Raw genomic sequence first — 18,593 nt, 5'->3', positions numbered from 1 at the left:
AAAGGATAGTGAGGACCTTTATATTCTTTTATATTGATGTACACTTGACCTTTTCATTTGACCAACATTTGAGACAGTTGTTAAAAACAACATATAGACCTTTGCTGCAAAATTGGTTTGAATTTTCTTTTGACAGTGGTTATGATTTCTCTTTTCATGCAAACTTATGGTACTGACCTCCGTTCAGTAAATAAACATGCTGGTTGTGTTTTGCAAAGCAAAGAGATCTCATATATCAGCATTAAAACAAAATGGTTCCTTTTCAAATAAGTTATGAAGTGTAATGCTTTCCAAAAACAGCATAAGATAGGCAATAGCACCTACTGTGCACCTTTCAGCAACTCAGTCAGCTGGGGAATGAAGGGACAGGTGATGGAACAGACATAATTCTCTGTCTTGACAGAGTTTCACGTTTAATGATTGATTTCTTTTCCCCACCACCCAGAACTTACTCTTTTTTTTTTCACAATTATATTCAAAGACTTTAATATTCCACTCTCAGTAATTGATAGTAGTAGACAGAAAATCAACAAGGATACAGAACTGAACTCCACCACCAACCAGCTGGATCTAATTGACATTTATACAATACTTCACTCAAAAACAATATACACGTCACTCAAAAACAAAATATACATTCTTTCTTTTTGTTTTTATTCCTGTTGGGATTTTTTTAACATGTTTATTGGAGTATAATTGCTTTACAATGGTGTGTTAGTTTCTGCTTTATAACAAAGTGAATCAGTTAGTTTTTTCTTGATAAACTCCAAGACGTTAATGCTTAGTAGAATGAGATGAGCTAGTGCTTCTTAGGAAGTAATAATCGTAAGGATAACAAATACATAGTGTTTATTCAGTGTCCACACTATTCTAAGTGCATTGCTTATAGTATCTCATTTAATCCTCAAAATAACCCCCTAGGTAAATACTATTATTATTTTCATTTTACAGATGAGGAAACTGAGGCACGGCTTTCCCAAGGCTATACAGCTGTATATAAGCTTCATATAAATTGTGGGACTGGTAGTTGAGACCACACATTCTGGATCCAGAGTCTGTCCTTTTATCCTCCCACTATCCTTATGGCAATTAAAAGGGGTTAGTGCAAGAAATGTCACAATATTTTGAGCAACCACATATTTAAACCTATTGCATTGAAGGAAGGAAAAAGTACTTGTGTTGACACTTCAGTTCTAAACCTAATGGTTTGTTTATTTATAGACTTTATTAATGATTATGAAAATAGTAAAGAATGATTAAGAGCAAGTCAGGGGAAGCAGAGGCTTGTAGAGTAAGTTTTCTGAGCAGAGTTTATATTTTTTTCATACATAATAAACCTTCTGCCCTTAATGGGGATACAGTCAGTCATTTTGTGGAGCTATATGGCATTTGTTAAAATTTTAGCTCTGCCACTTACTAGCTGAATGATCCTGGACAAATTACTTAACTTCTAGAAGCTTTAACATCTTCTCTTACAGAAGGCAGATAATAATTCTGCCCTCACTGGATCATTGTGAAGATGAAAGACAAGGCACATAGCACAATGTCGGGCTTATCCTAGAGAACCACTACATGTGAGCTATGGCGGTTTCAGATGAAATAAGCAAATCATTATGTTGAGAAGCATCAGATTGGACCCAGTTAATACCTACTAGGATGTTTCTGAAGAAATTTAGAGAGAATATATGTAGATATGTTGTTTCATGGATCAAAGAGAATCTGCTATCACAATTTCGATGCTTTACCTGTTACTAGTAGTGACTATTTAATAAAAATATAAACAAAACTTCTCCACCTGTTACACTTCTAGGGAATATCCACCGAGAACTGGTTCATTTAGCTGTTCATTCCCTTTCAAGAGGCTTTTCTTATTAGAACTGTGGGAAAGAAACAAAATTAAAGGGGAAGATGCAAAACAGAGCAAACAGAAAATGGCTTCAAGAAGACAGGCTTGACGTTGAAGGCGGATTTGCAAGCGGGGAAGGGGGATGATTTGGGCTCTTCTCTCCACTTCATTCCTGTCTGGGGCTTCCCAGAGTGGCGGGGCGATCATTGGGTGCGTCTGTCTTGATGGAGTGGTAGGGAGGGTGCTTGGGCACCTCTGTATTATAAATAGTATCTTTCAAACTTAAAAAAAAAAAATCTATGACTTACACTAAGAAATCCGTTTTACATTTCTATCTAAAATATTTTGTATAAGCATCACAAGAATTTTTATCTGTTTTAGTCATTGATGTATCTGTCTAGAAAAGTACTTGGTGCATTGTAGGTGCTCAGTAAACAGCTGTTGAACTTCTGTCTCTATCTATCTATCTATCATCTATGTATGAAAAAAGTTTCATGAAACATTTTTACTGTTACTATTTGCTTGTAATGCATTCTGAAATTTTCTATTCCATTCCTAAAAAGAAACAAAATTGCAGTCAAGACCTATTAGTTAATTTCAGTGCATTCACTTGGGAGAGAGCCTTAATAGGTCATTCTTTGCAGTGCTTTGGGTTATGATCTGCAATTTGAAAAACACTGCTTGTCACTGGGAGCAATTGGCTTTATGTGTAAATAGGCTTGTGTCATTGAGACTTATCTTTCTTACTGTCATAGTGCCTTCATTTAGCTTGTGTGTTTCCCTAGTCCATGCACTAGCTTGCTGCGGGCTGGTAGAATAAGCCAAGTAGCATTGAGGATTCTGGCCCAGCTACTGGGAAGTTCTGAAAGGATTTGCTGCACTCTAATGGGTCTTGTTTTTGTGAAGCTCCCACATAATTTTTAACTGTGGGTAGTGCTATTGCCTAGCCAAGGTCAACGCCTGATTTGAATAGTTTGGATGCCTCTCTCCATAAAGGCAGAAGATTGGAAGGAGTGACCCATTAAATTTCCCTTCATAATGAGTGGACTTTTAGTCCATGCAGATACTTAAATGAATTACTGGGAGGATTTCGACACTTTTAAAGTCTTTTTATTTTTGTTTCTCATTTCTTTCTGAGTTATTTGTGCTTAAATTTTCTACTTCCTGTAGTTATGAAGAAGGTGGGAGATGCGGTAAAGAAATTGAGGCAATTAAGCATTTTGATTGGAGTGAGAATTGCAGAAGTCTTTCCTTTCCTGAGAAAATATGTGGGAGTAAAAAGGATTAGGTACCCAAAATGTAACGTTCATTGTGAGGGAGCACTGGAGATCCTGTTTCTGTTCGTTATCTAAGCTTCACCTCTTTCTGGATGATGTAACTGGAAAAGCAATATTCTGGCTTAAGGTTTAAGTAAAATTGAATGAACTACCTAGAAGAGCTAATCGAATATGAATTCCAGTATCCAGTCTTGGTCTGAGTGCCATAGCCTAGCTTAGGGTAACAACCATCTCATGAGCAAAGGCCTGGATCTGGACACCCCCCCTCCCCGCAATTGCGTGGGTGGGATGGACACTGGGGAGGGGGCAACAGGGTTACAGACTGAGGATTGTGTCCAGAGAGCTGATGAAATCGTGGATGGTAGCAGCCTAATACAGTCATTGGCATCTTGTAGGTGTAACAAGGTCAAATGAGCATGTGTTGATGGTCATAGAAGCTCAGTGACGGCCAACCTCAAAGCAGGTGATATTTGAAATTCCAAGGAACAGACAAAATAATATTGGGCTGACAATTCCATGAGCATGCAGATAGTCACAAATTCTGAGACAGGACTGCAAGAATAATTTAGGGTCCTGGTTCTAGAGGATCGTGGCATCATGAGACCCATTATAAAAGTATAAGACACAACTTGAATTATCAACATTGAATGGTGAGTGGGGACTTTTTTTCCAGTTCAAGGCACATGCCTGGTTTTCAAAACTGGATCACCAGGATGTGGTTTAATGACAAATAGTGGGAGTAACAGGAAATTGATTATGAGAACGTTAGGCTAGTATCCCTCCTTGCCAAATCAAGATCAGTCCTTGAACATGTATACACTACCAAACGTAAAATAGATAGCTAGTGGGAAGCAGCCGCATAGCACAGGGAGATCAGCTCGGTGCTTTGTGACCACTGAGAGGGGTGGGATAGGGAGGGTGGGAGGGAGGGAGATGCAAGAGGGAAGAGATATGGGAACATACGTACAGGTATAAGTGATTCACTTTGTTATAAAGCAGAAACAAACACACCACCGTAAAGCAATTATACTCCAATAAAGATGTAAAAAAAAAAAAATCCTTGGTGCACTGTATATACTCAATAAATATATTATTATATAACTCAGAAAAAAATAAAAAAGATCAGTCCTTGAGAGACAAAGTTGGAGGTGTGTCTAAAGCTGGGTGGAATTCAGGGGTCTCAGGTTGTCAGAAAAGGAAGGTGGAGAGATGGAAACCAGGCAGGGTCTGGCACTTGAGCCAAGGGAATTTTAATACAGTAACAATGCCAGAATAAGAAAGGCAGGCCACTTGGATGTCTGAATAATCATCAGAGAATCACAGAGACTGACAGTCACGGTGTATATGAAATATCTTTTAAACAGTTGCATTGTAGTACAGAAGTATTACATTTGCCTTTTAGAGACACATGGGACAAATTGAGCAAATATATCAGTGATTCTTAGCTAGGGGTGATTTGCTCTCCCAGAGATATTTTTTGGTTGTTACAACTTGGGGAAAGGGTTTGCTATTGGCATCTAGTGAGTAGAGGCCAGGGTTGCTGCTAAACATCCTACCATGCACAGGACAGCCCTTCACAGCAAAGAATTATCCGGTCCAAAATGTCATTAGTGCAGACTGAGAAAACCGGAAATAGAGTAAGATTACTACTACACTGTCTTGATTGAATATTGAATTTGTATGAGCAATGAAATGTATTTCTTTGTGTACATAAATTAGTTCTACCTTTGTTGTTGGCAAACTGTGACTACCAGAGAGGAAGTATGTATAAAGGAAGTATACTAGGAGCATTTTGCCCTCAAGTTTCAAGCAGAGTGGGGGCAGCCTAGAGAGCCTCTGGACATTTCTCTGTGGACCTGGGAGGGAACCTCCTCTAACAGCGCGAGTGGCTAGCTGTCCCAGCTGTGGGCTGGCGTCTATGGGATTTTGTGTAGTGTGTTTACAAAGGTCACTTGACTTTGCCAGCCACTTTAAGGTCTGCCCTCTTTCTTACTTCTGATGGAAAGAGCCTAAAGTTAAGGACTTGTGTCTTTTTTTTTTTTTGCGGTACGCGGGCCTCTCACTGTCGTGGCCTCTCCCATTGTGGAGCACAGGCTCCGGACGCGCAGGCTCAGTGGCCATGGCTCACTGGCCCAGCCGCTCCGCGGCATGTGGGATCTTCCCAGACCGGGGCACGAACCCGCGTCCCCTGCATCGGCAGGCGGACTCTCAACCACTGCACCACCAGGGAAGCCCCGTGTCTTTCTTTTTTTCCACGAACTTCTGCCCAGTGCCCCAGTCTTGATCTACTCTGACACAGGCTTTCCATGAGCTACAGAGATTCAGTGTGTAGATGAGGGAAGATAATAGTGTTGAAGCCCTTGCAGTGGGGAGCACTGAGGAGGGGTTGATAATTATCTCAAGACGGTCTGGTACATTTAAAAGAAGCAACGGATTCCAAAGCTGAAACTTAAATTCATTGTTCTGCAGTGAGTAAATATTGCTTGAAGAATATACGCCAGGATTATTTCTCAACCAGTAAGTCTATTTAGACTTGATTATCAGGCAGTTTGCTCATACTGTGTCCTTTCTGATATTGTTGCCTTCATGGCTCTGTTATTCAAGATGGTACCATGTTGATGTGACTATTGTGAGTTACAGTGAATGGCAGAGTTTGCCTCAAGGCCTGATGTACTCAGGTTACACTTTGTAATCTTTCTCGTGGGGAAGGAGGAAAATGAGCCCCTCAATAGGTCTGTGAGACAGACTAGGCATCCAAACCGCAGTGTCCAGTCCATGGGAGAGGTTTCTAGATAACGCACAGTCAAGTTATTTTCCCATTGTCCACCAAGCCTGGGCTGATGGGCTGGAAGTCAGCACAGCAAAGTTGTTAGAGTTCATGGGGTTTGAAGTCAGAGAAACCTAGATTGTGGGATCCCAGCTCCGCCACTTAAGATCTCTAAGACCTTGGGCAGGTTGCTTAACATCTCTGTGCCTCAGTTTCCTTATCTGTGAAATGGGAAAAGTTGTTGTGAGGATTAAATAATACACGTGGCTCATTTGACAAAGTGCCTATGTCAGTAAGGACAAAATAAATGTTGTTTTGTTATCATCACTGTTACTGCTACTTGCACTGAACCGTCCATATTCTCCATTCCGATTTTCTCATTGTTAGAGAGAGTGAGCTGAGAGTTGGGTTTCAGGTAGGTAGGGCTTTTGGACCCTCTGCAATGCTTTCCCCACTAAAGACAGATGTTTTGCCTTCTTTCCTTTGGGTTTCTCCTTCAAATTGCCTTGGTTGTGTGTGGCTGTGTGTGATACAAATAAAATTTAAAAATCTGTAGTGAGGTAGTTCAAATTCCAAGAGACAAAGGCTTTATTCACCCAAACATTAGTTATTATGAAATGGAAATGTTGTGACTTCTATCAGAATTGTACTTAAACATTAAGTCACTCAAATCCTGGCCCTGGGATCAGTCAGATGATTGGGGATCTTCAGTATGTTTATAAAAACAAAAAGTCATGAAAAATATCTGCCAGTCTGGGCCCCATCCTGAAAGGCTGGAGCAGAGGTTTCCAACCTTGGGCGCATGTCAGGACCACCTGGAGGGCTTGTGAAAACACAGGTTTCGGGCCCCCTGCAGGGAACATAAAGGTTCTGCAAGTTGCTTACTTATTTGATGCTCTGCTAGATCCAGTGAGTAGGAAAAGCAGTGGACCCTCCGCCCCCACTGCTTCTGCATCAGCCAGTTCAACCAACAATTCAGTTCATTTGGTTGAATTCGCAGATGCAGAACCCAGGGATATGGAGGGCTGACTGTACTATGCCATTTATATGGGGGACTTGAGCATCCACGGATTTTGGTATCCACAGAGGTCCTGGAACAAATTCCCCACGGATACTGAGGGATGACTCTGGGTATGTGGGACTCATTATATTAAAAACAAACAAACAAATAAAAAACAAAGAGAAAAATGTATCAAAAGGAGAATGGATGTGAGGTTGAGGGGTGGGGTGGAATTAGATTACATGGTTTATTTGTTTGGAAAAGGTAAATCGAAGAAGAGCTTTGCAGTTGTGGACTGAGGGTATCACAAAGGTTCAAATTAAGGGTGGTGGCACCTCTTCTGTGCTACTTGTTTCTGGCACACTTTGTGGAGAGGAGACTGGAGGTGCTGCTTAGACTTCTGACTGAGACTGGCCACCAGTTGGAGCAAGAAAAAGGAAATATGAAAATAATCTGAGTTGTACCAAATAGGTTGCTGTAATCTTGTCAAGTTGTTAAAAATTAGGATCTCCTTTTTGAAAAAGAAATGAGCTTGAGCAATTAGTGCAAACTCTAATCTGTAACTTTCCTATGGGCTTACAATCTGGCAAAAATATTTTCATTTCTTTCCTTTTTAGCAAAGAACTGTAAACAGGGAATCTTTCCACTAGGCAGAAATCAGCTATTTAAGTTTTTACCCAGAAAGTTTGTTTCATTTTGAATCAAAAGAAGAAACTCACCTGTGTTCAAGACCTACAATTCTGTTAGTATTTTTTTAATATAAAACTATTTATTGACCACTGTTCACCACTATTTACCATAAAGTAAACAATATACAGTTGAATAACATTCTGATTACTACAAAGTTATTGTTTTTCCTGGCTTCTGCTGAACCAGTAACCCAAAATACTGAGAAGATTGAGCCTATGTGTAAGGAATGGGTTGGGGTAAAGCTTGAAAAAACATGCAGGTCAAGTTTAGATTAGAAAAGTTTGTTCACTCATTTATTCCTGCAGATCCTAATTTGCCAACATCTCTAACCATCTGATTAGGTTTCCATTAACAAAATTTTCCTTTCAGGGGTTTTGCATATAAAACTGCATTTATATGACGGTAGATATGGATGCAGATTTTGATAGGGCTACTTTAAAAAATTATCCAATTTGGGGCTTACCTGGTGGTGCAGTGGTTGAGAGTCCGCCTGCCGATGCAGGGTACACGGGTTCATGCCCCGGTCCGGGAAGATCCAACATGCCGCAGGGCAGCTGGGCCCGTGAGCCATGGCTGCTGAGCCTGCGCGTCCAGAGCCTGTGCTCCGCAACGGGAGAGGCCACAACAGTGAGAGGCTCGCGTACCGCAAAAAAAAAAGAAAAAAAAAAAATTATCCAATTTAAATTGTTTACATTAATTTGTCTAATTAATTACAAAATTATTTAATTTGAAAGGTTAAGACTTAAATTTTCAATTTAAGTTGAAGTGATTTCTTATATTGCTCAAAATTATAGAATCCCAGAAACATGGGATTATCCATGGTTGTGAAAGGCTGTTTTTGTTTTGGTAAATGTATTTAAGCAATAACCAAAAAACCCCCAAACCATTTACATATGTATTTTATGTATACACATACAAGAAAACCCAGAATGGTCCTTAGGAATATATGAGTTAAATGCAAATTCTAAATTCTGATTGAGTAATGACTATGGAGATTTTCCCCAACATTTAGAAAAGCTGTTCTCTAAGGCAGAGGAAATAATATACCATGGTATCAAATGTTCTTTTCTGCTAAAGGAAGCAACTACAGAAAGCTTTTATTTGTTCAAAGTAACCAGTGCTATAGATGCAAAAAAAACAAAAAACAAAGCCCCCCCCAAAAAACCCCCAAAACCCAACAACTTCCCCAATACTACTTCAAAACGAACATATCAAACTTGATTTTCATTAGAATTTAGTTATTTCTTCACACTAATAAATCAAAAAACCAAGAGCCAGATTTCATATATATATATATATATATATATCAATACAGACAGTTATTGAGCTTCATCTTCTGGAAAAGAATGCCAAGTTAGTCTCTCTTCGTAAAAAGCAATTACAATTTGAGGACACTTCATATTTGCCTCCTTTGCCATCACCAAGTCCGCCTCATCTGAATCTTTCTATTTCCTGAGAAACATGAATTTTCCACTGCTGTCTGTGGCACCAGTTATCGCTCTGGGTCGAGACCTCTGGCTAAACCTCTTGGTTTATCAGCAGCATCTCTTTTCTTCTTTGATTTGCTATCATCAGATTCACTGTCAGATAAAGATTTTCTTTTGGTTCCATCTTTTTCTTTACCAGCTTTTTGAGAATTAAGAAATGCTTCAATCAACTCTGGACCATCTCAGTTTTCTTCGGGTTCCCAAGTATTGTCTGCATCTGTAAATCCCTTCCACTTCAGGAAACACTCCACCTTCCCATTCACTACATGTCGGTCCAGTACTTTTTCTACCACAAATTCTTCAGGTTCTGCCTCTTCAACTTTTTTACTCTTTGCCTTCTGTTTCTTTCCCGTTTTTTGCAATGTAGTTTTATTGGAGGCCATTTTTTATTGCAGACTTGAAGAGCTATTGTTCACTGCCTCTGAGCTGCTCTGGGTCCCAGGTCTGTGGCGTCTCAGGCCCTGTGTGCCTCAAGCTCCAGCCACATCCGAGGGGGAGGGGGCTGGGCTAATATTTTTTTTTTAGTAACAAAGCAAATTAAATTTTTGGAATGGTACCCAGATGAACCCCACGATGGTGGAACAATGGGGGAACTTCAAGTTTCACATTTTAAATAGAAAATCAGCAGCTGATTGTTACAGCTAATTAAGAGTCCACCTATGTAAATTTAGCAAAAACAGAGGGAGAAAGTTTAATAGGTTAAGAATGAGCACTTCACTTTTCATTTGACTTACCTGATAAAATATGTTAACATATATGAGGAACCAGCTTCTCTCGCCAAACATAAGTAGCAGTTGACTGGTTTATACAATATGCCAGGCGTGTGTTAGATCCTGCAGTTACAGAATTGAATATGACACAGCTTCTGCCTGTAATGGCCCATAATGCAGAAAGGAGGAGAGAACATGAGCAGATAATGCCTGTTTAATGTGGGAAATAGGATGTAGGGACAACTATAGAGTGTCCACATGATATTATGCATGTACAGCTACATATCATGCTGTGCTTGATCCATGGGATTGTGCTGGAGACTTGGCATGTGTGGTGTGTGTGTAAACTTCAACTCCCACAGCAGTCCTATTTTTATCCCCACTTTTCACATGAGGGAAAAGAGGTTTAGCAAGATTAAGTTGTCTAAGATCAGGCAGCTAGTTTTTTTTTCAGAAGTGAGATTTGAACTTGGACGTCTGAATGACCTTGAAACCTCTTTGCATTGGAATGCTGTGATTTTTACCCTCTAATCTAATTCTTGTATACTGTCTATCAAACTGGTATGCAATTGTTCATTTTTCCAGGTAGATCTGGAAACCTCCTTAGATTGAGAATATTTTAGAAATTGCTTATATGTGATGGAGAATTTTCTCGGGAGTGAAATATTAAAAAGGAGAACTAGAACTCATAGCCCTCTCAACTGGAGCTTTACTGCATAGTACACATTTATCTGGAGGAAGAAATGTGAATGTCCATTACATTCTCTAATGCAGACACATCCTCCACGTTAAATGAATGATAAATTTGCTCTGTGTAGAAACGTCCATGCCTGTGCATGTACATGTTTATAGAAATGGTGAGTTGAGTCTTAGGAGTACAAAGCAGAGGCTGACACATTTTTCCACAGTCCTGGGTAAGTTTTGTAGCTCATCTCAGGTCCTAGGATTTGAAAGACTTGAATCAAAAATATATCCCTTTAGTGGAAAGAGAGAAGTCTCTGGTCTGCCACAACCTACAAAGTTTATGTTTTAAATATCTTCACATTTTATGTTATAAACGTTCTGCTGGGTTGTGCTTTGTAACACACAGTTGAATGCTGCTATTATGGATGCTAGCTTCCTTCCTGTAGGTAGAATGAATACAACATAATCCATTCTGCCGTAACACAAACTATTTGAAGTGATGCTTCTGGCTATTAAGGGTAAATCATATCTGTGGAACGAAGTAAGAGTTGGGCTGTTTGCAGTATATTGGATTTGCCCATTTCACAGCTGCATTCATTAAATACAAATTTAATGAAAGCTGTTCATATTAAATTTGATAACCCCAATTCTAGCAAGTTACACAAATTATAAAGCTCCTTTGAAAATTCTATGACACTTGTGTTATTTTTGTCTTTTAATAACTAAGTCATTTTAAAATTAGGTCCCCTTACTTAACCATATATTGGTGGAAGCACTTCATAATTTATGACTCTTACTGAATGAATTTAGAATTCAGTGCTCTTATCTGATTCTGTCTTTATACTTTGACATTGAAGAAGCTAAGATTAGTGAATAATCTTAGTTTTTCAATGGAATTCACCAAACTTTTGAGGAATTCCTATGATGTGCACAGCACTGTGCAAGATGTAGTTAGTTTGAATAGGAGAAAGAATGAATCCTCACTCTCTAGAAGTTACTGTCTACCGAGATAATAACAGGCAAGGGTTCTGTGTTGGGTATTTCCCCTGTTATTTGTCAGAGAGGGGCAACCTCCTTGGAGCTACCCAGGTGGGGAAAATGGCCTATCTTATCATATTTAAATTCTCCTTGGGAATAAGAACAACAATTCTAGATGAATGTAAAAGAGTCTCTTTGCCTAATACTTCCTAACAGTCTTATACTTGGTTCATTTTTTTTTTTTTAAAGATGTTGGGGGTAGGAGTTTATTAATTAATTTATTTATTTTTGCTGTGTTGGGTCTTTGTTTCTGTGCGAGGGCTTTCTCTAGTTGTGGCAAGCGGGGGCCACTCTTCATCGTGGTGCGAGGGCCCTTCACTATCGCGGCCTCTCTTGTTGCGGAGCACAGGCTCCAGACGCGCAGGCTCAGTTGTTGTGGCTCACGGGCCCAGTTGCTCCGCGGCATGTGGGATCCCCCCAGACCAGGGCTCGAACCCATGTCCCCTGCATTAGCAGGCAGACTCCCAACCACTGCACCACCAGGGAAGCCCACTTGGTTCATTTTTTGAAAAATAAATTACCTATTCATTCTTTATCTCCCAAATCTGACTTTCAAAGTGGATAATTCTCATCTATTCCCTCAGTCCAGTTCCATCCAAAGCTGCAAAACAAAGTCACTTCTGGAAGGAAGAGTGGGGAAAGCTCAGTTGGAATTAGTAAAAAGCCTTCATTATGAATATTTTAAAAAAATATTTATTTAATTAATTTATTTGGTTGCGTCGGGTCTTAGTTGCAGCAGGCAGGCTCCTAGTTGCGGCTTTCTGGCTCCTTAGTTGTGGCATGTGAACTCTTAGTTGCAACATGTAGGATCTTGTTCCCTGACCAGGGATCGAACATGGGCCCCCTGCGTTGGGAATGTGGAGTCTTAACCACTGCGCCACCAGGGAAGTCCCAAATATTTTTTTTTGTGGGCAGGAATGCTTTTTTAAAAAAAATTGGAGTATAGTTGCTTTACAATGTTGTGTTAGTTTCTGCTGTACAGTGAAGTGAATCTGCTATATGTATACATATATCCCCTCCTTTTTGGATTTCCTTTCCATTTAGGTCACCACAGAGCACTGAGTAGAGAGTTCCCTGTGCTATACAGCAGGTTCTCATTAGTTACCTATTTTATACGTAGTGATGTATACATGTCAATCCCAATCTCCCAATTCATCCCACCCCCTCCTTCCCACCGTGGTGTCCATTCGTTTGTTCTCTACGTATGTGTCTCTATTTCTGCTCTGAAATAGGTTCATCTGTACCATTTTTCTAGATTCCACATATATGCGTTAATATACAATATTTGTTTCTCTTTCTGACTTGCTTCACTCTGTATGACAGTATCTAGGTCCATCCACATCTCTACAAATGACCCAGTTTCATTCCTTTTTACAGCTGAGTAATATTCCATTGCATATATGTACCACATCTTCTTTATCCATTCATCTGTTGGTGGACATTCAGGTTGCTTCCGTGTTCTGGCTATTGTAAATAGTGCTGCAATGAACATTGGGGTGCATGTGTCTTTTTGAATTATGGTTTTCTCAGGGTATATGCCCAGTAGTGGGATTGCTTGGTCACATGGTAGTTCTACTTTTAGTTTTTTAAGGAACCTCCATACTGTTCTCCATAGTGACTGTATCAACTTACATTCCCACCAACAGTGCAAGAGGGTTCCCTTTTCTCCACACCCTGTCCAGCTTTTATTGTTTGTAGATTTTGTGATGATGGCCATTCTGACCGGTGTGAGGTGATACCTCATTGTAGTTTTGATTTGTATTTCTCTAATAATTAGTGATGTTGAGCATCTTTTCATGAGACTGTTGGCCATCTGTATGACTTCTTTGGAGAAATGTCTATTTAGGTCTTCTACCCATTTTTGGATTGAGTTGTTTGTTTTTTGATACTGAGCTCATGAACTATTTGTATATTTTGGAGATTAATCCCTTATCAGTTGCTTCATTTGCAAATATTTTTTCCCATTCTGAGGGTTGTCTTTATTGTCTTGTTTATTATTATGAATATTTTAAATTTAGTTTTGTTATTTTCAAACATCTGTAATAGCTTAAACAATGCCTAAAAGGAATTGCTTGGAATTTTTTCAGTTAGAGATTTCTGTGGACCTGCTTTGATGAACAGCTAAAAAATTGATTTATAATTAGTTTTACATAATGTTCACATTTATTTATATGGAAATGGGCATGCTTAGATTTTTCAAAATAGTTTTTCCCTTTTAAATGGGTTAAATACTGTTTTCTAAAAATGTTTCCAACATATTAATTTACTGAGTAAACTTCTCCATTAAAGAATGGATGACAAATACATAAACCCCAACACAACCAAGCATCTTCTTAATCTGAATCGGTGATTTTCTTTAATACAACAAGTAGTACCACTGATGAGTTAAATGTAAAAATCCCCTTGCCTGTTAAATTTTCATCACATTATATTTCTTCACTGGTCATACATTTAGTATTAAAAAAAATTTTTTTTTCCTGAAGTTTGTAAGAAATGTTAGTCTGTTACAAGGTCTTTGTGAAAGTTCAGACCTATGTGTAACAGACCCAGAGGAAAGCTAGCTGAAATTTGGATAGACTCTTCACTTGGCTGAAATATTTTATATATCTAGAAGATATATATCTTGCCTGCATTTTTAAAAAAAATAAATTTATTTATTTATTTATGGCTGCGTTGGGTCTCTGCTGCCGCGTGCGGGCCCTCCCTAGTTGCGGCGAGTGGGGGGCCCACCCCCTGCCAATGTGCATGGTCCTCCCAACACGGTGGCTTCTCCCGTTGCAGAGCATGGGCTCCAGGTGCGCGGGCCTCAGTAGCTGTAGCCATGGGCCCAGTTGCTCCACAGCATGTGGGATCCCCCCGGACCAGGGCTCGAACCCATGTCCCCCGCACCGGCAGGCGGACTCCCAACCACTGCGCCACCAAGGACGTCCCTTGCCTGCATTTTTTTTTAACATATTTTATGATTCCATTTATGTAAAATACAAACACAGGCTCAAGAAATCTCTGTTGTGATGCTTTGCACTTGATGCTTCACCTCGCTGGGAAACTGTCCCCACCCCAACCTGCTGCCCTGCTCTTCCCTGTCTAAATCCTACTCATCCTGCCATTCTTTTGCCTGCATTTTATACTTAAGAGCTTAAAGTTGTTTTTTTTTCCCCATAGGTAATAAAATGCTTATCAGTTAACAGATCAGGAAATGTCATGAGCATTGCTCTGACAGTTATAAAGTTTCAAAATATTATGGTAACAAGCTGAATAATATTGCATTTTATTTTTTCTTCTTAAAATTGTTTTGACTTTTTTATAATGTGAATTCTATTTCAGCTGCATTTACCTTTGATAGCAAATATTTTAGTTTATTCTTGAAATAATCTCACTTGGTTCTCACACTTCCTTCACTGAATCACAGCAGGTTTTAAGGCTAAATCAGGCCCATTGGAATTTATGTAGTGGTAGTTTGTCAAGTTGAGGTGGTATTTCATGGAGGTGAGATCCGTAGCAAGATGTGATTGTTTTAAATTGGTCTTTGAAGTGTTGAACAACTTTATCTATTGTAAAATTGTAGATATTTTCTCACTCATTTTTTCTCAGTAATTTCATTTTTTTCTCAAGAAAGGAAACTTTCTGTGAGTAAATGTACTTAGCAATGAGTTCTTGATTTTCCCAAAGGCTTGTAGATAGTCATCTTTTCCCTGCCTGCATGTCTCTTCATATCATCTTCCTTCTACGCCTGTCTGTCTCTGTGTTCAAATTTCCCCTTTTTTATAAGTACACCAATCAAGTTGGATTAGGGCCAACCCCAATGACCTCATTTTAACTTTAACTTCCATAAAGACCCTATCTCCAAATAAGATAACATTCTTAGGTACTGGGAATTAGGACCTGGGATCTAGGACTCCAACATATCTTCTTTTGAAAATTAATTGATTGATTTTTGAATTTTTTTAACTTTTTATTTTATATTGGAGTATAGCCAATTAACAATGTTGTGATAGTTTCAGGTGCACAGCAAAGCGACTCAGCCATACATATACATGTATCCATTCTCCCGCAGACTCCCCTCCCATCCAGGCTGCTGCATAACATTGAGCAGAGTTCCCTGTGCTATACAGTAGGTCCTTGCTGGTTATCCTTTTTAAATATAGCAGTATGTACATGTCAATCCCACAATCCCAAACTCCATAACTATCCCTTCCCCCACTCTTCCCCCCTGGTAACCATAAGTTTGTTCTCTAAGTCTGTGAGTCTCTTTCTGTTTTGTAAATACGTTCATTTGTATCACTTCTTCTTAGATTCCACATATAAGCGATATCATATCATATTTCTCTTTCTCTGTCTGATTTACTTCACTCAGTATGACAATCTCTAGGTCCATCCACGTTGCTGCAAATGGCATTATTTCATTCTTTTTTTACGGCTGAGTAATATTCCATTGTATATATGTACCACATCTTCTTTATCCATTCCTCTGTCGATGGACATTTAGGATGCTTCCATGTCTTGGCTATTGGAAACAGTGCTGCAATCAACATTGGGGTGCATGTGTCCTTTTGGACCATATTCTTCTCCGGATATAAGCCCAGGAGTGGGATTGCAGGGTCATATGGTAGTTCTATTTTTTAGTTTTTTAAGGAACCTCCATACTGTTCTCCATAGTGGCTGTACCAATTTACATTCCCACCAACAGTGTAGGAAAGTTCCCTTCTCTCCACATCCTCTCCAGCATTTATAGTTTGCAGATTTTGGATGATAACCTTTTTGACTGGTGTGAGGTAATATGTTACTGTAGTTTTGATTTGTATTTCTCTAATCATTCAACATTAGCGATGTTGAACATCTTTTCATGCGCCTTTTGGCCATCTGTCTTCCTTGGAAAAATGTCTATTTAGGTCTTCTGCCCATTTTTTGACTGGGTTGTTTGTTTTGGTGATATTAAGCTGAATGAGCTATTTGTAAATTTTGGAGACTAATCCTTTGTTGGTCACATCATTTGCAAATATTTTCTCCCAATCTGTGGGTTGTCTTTTCATTTCGTTTATGGTTTCCTTTGCTGTACAAAAGCTTTTGAGTTTAGTTAGGTCCCATTTGTTTATTTTTGTTTTTATTTCCATTACTCTGGGAGATGGGTCAGAAAAGATACTGCTGTGATTTATGTCAGAGAGTGTTTTGCCTTTGTTTTCCTCTAGGAGTTTTATAGTGTCTGGTCTCACATTTAGGTCTTTAATCCATTTTTAGTTTATTTTTGTGTATGGTCTTAAAGAATGATCTAATTTCATTTTCTTACATGTAGCTGTCCAGTTTTCCCAGCACCATTTGTTGAAGAGACTGTCTTTTCTCCATTGTATACTCTGGCCTCCTTTATCATAGATTAATTGACCAGAGGTGTGTGGGTTTATTTCTGGGCTTTCTATCCTGTTCCATTGATCTATATTTCTTTTTTTGTGCCAATACCATACTGTTTTGATGACTATAGCTTTGTAGGATAGTCTGAAGTCAGGGAGCCTCATTCCTCCAGCTCTGTTTTTCTTTCTCAAGATTGCTTTGGCTATTCGGGGTCTTTTGTGTCTTCATACAAATTTTAATATTCTTTGTTCTAGTTCTGTGAAAAATGCCATTGGTAATTTTATAGAGATGTCATTGAATCTGTAGATTGCCTTGGGTAGTATAGTCATTTTGACAGTATTTATTCTTCCAGTCCAAGAACATGGTATATCTTTCTATCTGTTTGTGTCTTCTTTGATTTCTTTCATCAGCGTCTTATAGGTTTCGGAGTACAGGTCTTTTGTCTCCTTAGGTAGTATCCAACATATCTTTATTGGAGTATACCACATATCTTCTTTGGGAGAGCACAATTCAACACATAATAATCCACTACTCTTTTTTACTAGATACATGAAGACTGTGCCTATAGAATTCAAAATCAACTCAAAAGTAGTTAAGTACAGTGGAACTGATGATGTAATGATTCATGACTACAGTGAATGTTTGTTGTTTTAAGCCACTGAGCTTTGGGCTGGTTTGTTACACAGCAATAGATAACTGATACCATGATCATGCAAAAGCTTGCACCAGAAATTTCTCAAAGTTTAGAGGAAAGGGATCAATGTTTCTGTGCTATTATATATTACAAATAAGGGAAATTTTACAAACAGTCTTATTGAGGTATAGTTGACAAATGAAGAATTGCACATATTTAATGTGTACAAATTTTTTTAAAATAAATTTATTTATTTATTTTTAGCTGCGTTGGGTCTTCGTTGTTGCACACAAGCTTTCTCTAGTTGTGGTGAGCGGGGGCTTCTCATTGTGGTGGCTTCTCTTGCTGCAGAGCACAGGCTCTAGGTGCACAGGCTTCAGTAGTTGTGGCACGTGGGCTCAGTAGTTGTGGCTTGCGGGCTCTAGAGTGCAGCCTCAGTACTTGTGGCACATGGGCTTAGTTGCTCTGCAGCATGTGGGATCTTCCTGGACCAGGGATTGAACCTGTGTCCACTGCAATGGCAGGCAGATTCTTAACCCCTGTGCCACCGGGGAAGCCCTAATGTGTACAATTTGATGAGTTTGGACATAAGCGAACTGATACCATCACCACAGTTAAGGTAATAGATATATCCAACACTTTCCCACAAAAACAAAAACAGACAAATAAACAAGTGAGATGTAATCAAACTTAAAAGCTTTTGCACATCAAAGGAAACCATAAACAAAATGAAAAGACAACCTACAGAATGGGAGAAAATATTTGCAAACAATGTGACTGACAAGGGCTTAATTTTCAAACTATACAAACAGCTCATACAACTCAACAACAAAAAACAAACAACCCAATCAAAAAATGGGCAGAAGACCTAAATACACATTTCTCCAGAGAAGAAATACAAATGGCCAATAGGCACATGAAAAGATGCTCAACATCGCTAATCATTAGAGAAATGCAAATCAAAACTACAGAGAGAACGGGCTTCCCTGGTGGCGCAGTGGTTGAGAGTCCGCCTGCCGATGCAGGGGACATGGGTTCGTGCCCCGGTCCGGGAAGATCCCACATGCCGCAGAGTGGCTGGGCCCGTGAGCCATGGCCACTGAGCCTGCGCGTCCGG

At 39.2% G+C, this 18,593-nt stretch overlaps 1 protein-coding gene and 1 pseudogene across 4 annotated transcripts in view; one reads left to right on the top strand and one right to left on the bottom strand.

Annotated features, from left to right (window-relative positions):
* The window catches only part of GRM8 (glutamate metabotropic receptor 8), a gene marked incomplete at both ends in the record, with an annotated part of 756,700 nt that overhangs the window by 81,912 nt on the left and 656,195 nt on the right, over window positions 1-18,593 (top strand). The gene's annotated exons all lie outside the window — the stretch shown is intronic.
* Window positions 8,900-9,551, bottom strand: LOC307057877 (chromobox protein homolog 3-like; annotated as a pseudogene). The gene has a single exon. The product of its transcript is annotated as a chromobox protein homolog 3-like (transcript).

This window comes from Hyperoodon ampullatus (genome assembly GCF_949752795.1).
Source record: "Hyperoodon ampullatus genome assembly, chromosome: 9".
NCBI lineage: Eukaryota > Metazoa > Chordata > Mammalia > Artiodactyla > Ziphiidae > Hyperoodon > Hyperoodon ampullatus.
Note: the sequence above shows the minus strand (reverse complement) of the source record. Positions and strands in the feature narration are given on the sequence as shown.